This window comes from Humulus lupulus, chromosome 4 (genome assembly GCF_963169125.1).
Source record: "Humulus lupulus chromosome 4, drHumLupu1.1, whole genome shotgun sequence".
In the NCBI taxonomy this organism is placed as follows: Eukaryota; Viridiplantae; Streptophyta; class Magnoliopsida; order Rosales; family Cannabaceae; genus Humulus; species Humulus lupulus.
Window position 1 is genome coordinate 77,199,780 of NC_084796.1, and position 2,679 is coordinate 77,202,458.

The 2,679-nt window shown below is 32.1% G+C and overlaps 1 long non-coding RNA gene and 4 other non-coding genes across 5 annotated transcripts; all 5 read left to right on the plus strand.

Moving 5' to 3' along the window:
• The first annotated feature begins 18 nt into the window (after positions 1–18).
• On the plus strand, positions 19–2,356 carry LOC133830577 (uncharacterized). The gene is made up of 2 exons (XR_009892133.1): positions 19–811; positions 1,710–2,356. It is a non-coding gene; the product is annotated as an uncharacterized LOC133830577 (long non-coding RNA).
• Positions 616–685, plus strand: LOC133833316 (small nucleolar RNA Z267). The gene has a single exon (XR_009892704.1). It is a non-coding gene; the product is annotated as a small nucleolar RNA Z267 (small nucleolar RNA).
• LOC133833321 (small nucleolar RNA R44/J54/Z268 family) lies at positions 949–1,033 on the plus strand. The gene has a single exon (XR_009892709.1). It is a non-coding gene; the product is annotated as a small nucleolar RNA R44/J54/Z268 family (small nucleolar RNA).
• Positions 1,110–1,194, plus strand: LOC133833320 (small nucleolar RNA R44/J54/Z268 family). The gene has a single exon (XR_009892708.1). It is a non-coding gene; the product is annotated as a small nucleolar RNA R44/J54/Z268 family (small nucleolar RNA).
• LOC133833337 (small nucleolar RNA snoR122) lies at positions 1,257–1,334 on the plus strand. Its single transcript, XR_009892720.1, has one exon. It is a non-coding gene; the product is annotated as a small nucleolar RNA snoR122 (small nucleolar RNA).
• Positions 2,357–2,679: the final 323 nt, after the last annotated feature.

Sequence of the window (2,679 nt, forward strand, 5' to 3'; positions counted from 1 at the left end):
TTTACGTTGTTTTTAGGTTTTTTGTTTGTTTGTTGATGTTTAGTTGGTACAATAAGTTATTTTCAAATTGCCTTATAGTTGCTTTTCTTAAAAACTGTATTTTTAAAATTTTGAGTGCATATTTTTGAAAAAAAAAATAAGAATAGTTAAAAAGTAAAAAAAAAAATTGTATATTTAAGAAAAAATCTAAAAAATTTAGGTCTGTGTTGTGAACGAAGACCAAAGCCATTGGTGGATATTCAACCCAATACTCAGTTTGGACTTTCAGCTCTTGAGCCCAATGGAACACTCCAGAATATAACAGGGTCTAAATTATATTAAAGCAATAATATAGGGGCAATATTGGAATTTCAGTAGTGAGTCCTATAAATTGACGGCTATCAAAGGCCTCCCTCACTCTGGTGCCCTAGTCCTTCAGTTTTTCACTATATATAATCAGTTTAAGCTGAAACCCTAACATCAAAGCAGGAGGCTTATACCTCTTCTCCCCTTCTTCCTCGTCCTCTGTATTTTTAGGTTTGTCGTAGTACTCTTGCCAGCGAAACCCTGTCGGTGTTGTTTCATTATATTCACCGGGCCTTTGATTTTCCTTATTTGAATGGTTTTGCCTGTGCCTTTGCCTATGATGGTTTTTAAATATACTTTGAGATTAATCTCTATGAAAAAGACTTAAATCTGAGGCTTTTGAGGCTCTACCTCTCCTCTTGCAACTTTATATCTCCTTTTGTTGGGTATGAAGCTTGAAAGGTCAAGTTTTTTGTGCTGTTTTGTCTACTCAAATTAGAGTGATGGGTTGATAACACCAACCAAGGTAAATGCTCTCTTTTTTATTTTCTTGTTTATCCCTTAGATGATCTATGAATGTTTTGAAATTTACACTTGCAATTTCATTTATTTCTTCAATTTGGATTTTCCCTTTTCTGGTTTTATGTTTTATGGTTGTGGGTCGTTTCAAGTGATGATAAAATAGACAGGGACATCAGCACTCTTTTAGAGGATGTTGACACGTCTTTGGGAATCTCTCTGATGATTTTTTCTTCCTACATTATCAATTTTAATGAGTTTTATCTTTGCATTTCAATTTCAATTGTTGTTTTTACATGTATTTGTATGCAAGTGACGATAAAATAGACAGGGACATCAGAACTCCAAGGAGTGTTGATGATTTGTCGCTGGGAATCTCTCTGATGCATATAGTCATTTTTAAGTTTACTTTTATTTTATTATCATTGAATTTTTTTTATTGATTATGCCTTTGCCAATGATGCAATTTAATGCACGTATTATCAGAAATATATTTATGATGATTTGTAATTGTCACTACCGCTGAGGCTTAAAACTATATTTACTTCTTTTGTCCAAGTTGTTATTTTCCATTTAATTATCTATAATCATGTTTCGTTATTTTAACAAATGGCCTTGTGATTGTTTTAAGAACGGAGATTTGAATGGTGATTTTGTGGAAGCTTTATACAATGTATAGGCTCCAAAAGCACCTCATGTGATTAAATGCCGCTGGATAGTATATGAAGGCTTTCGTTTATCATTTTCACTTTTATTTTTGCCTCTATTAGTTCTCTTATTTAGATTGAGAAACTCTTTCGTCGTCATTTATTTTCTGGACAAATTTTTGGTTTGCATTTAAGTTGCCAAGTAGGCAATGTATATGAACTATACTCCTGTTTAATATATATTTTGTGGTTGTTTAGGAATTTAATTTGTACGAGGCATAATGGTAATAACAGGCAAAATTTAATAATTGGAAGTATAGTGAAGGCGCTCATTTACTTTTTTCACAATAGTGATGGGTGTGAGTGGTGTATCAGATCAACAAAGCTTGAATCCCCTTTTGAGAGTTGTTTGAACGTTTCATTTCCTTCATCGGAAATAACAAGTTAATTAAGTTCAGGATCACTCTGAATATCAACAACTCGAGAAGTGGTTGGCAATACTATACAGCCGATCCGTGAAACAAATTTGCCGCCCGATTAAGTGGTGGTACCTTTAAGATATCGTAACGCTGAGTGTGCTGAAGACAACCCGGTCTCCAAGGAAAAACCCTTTTTGGAAAAAAACTTTCTCCTGAAGTATGATACTATCAGCCAATGTCGTAGTTCAAATTTTACAATTGTCTTTGTTGGTTGATTTTATTAGAATGTTTGATTATTAGTTTCTTTAATTTTTGAATATTTTTTTAGAAAAAATTATTGAACTTTTAAAATCATATATTTTGTAAATTGATAAATAAATTGCACTATATTATTGTTAAAGTGTAGTTTTGTAGGGATATTATAAATAGATTATTGGTATAATATATGTAAATATTACTACATAGTGTATATCTCATAATTTTTTATTTTGTGACTCCACAATAAAAATTATATTTATATTAATATTGGCTCATTTTGTATCTTATTTCACACAGATTGTAGACGTATTTTTTTTAAATTTACTTCATTCAATCAAGCAGACAAACCACTACAATGGAGTAGGCGTGTCCAATTTAGCAATAGGCCAAGCAAAAGAGGGAAGGTCCTTATTCCAACTGGCATTAACTTTGGTATCCAAAGTTATCTTGCTAAACAATAATTTGCAAGCTTATTAGTTTCTCTAAGAGCAAAACGAAATCCAAATGGCCTGCTGTTCTCAGTACTGAAAGGATATGGCGTTCCTACCATC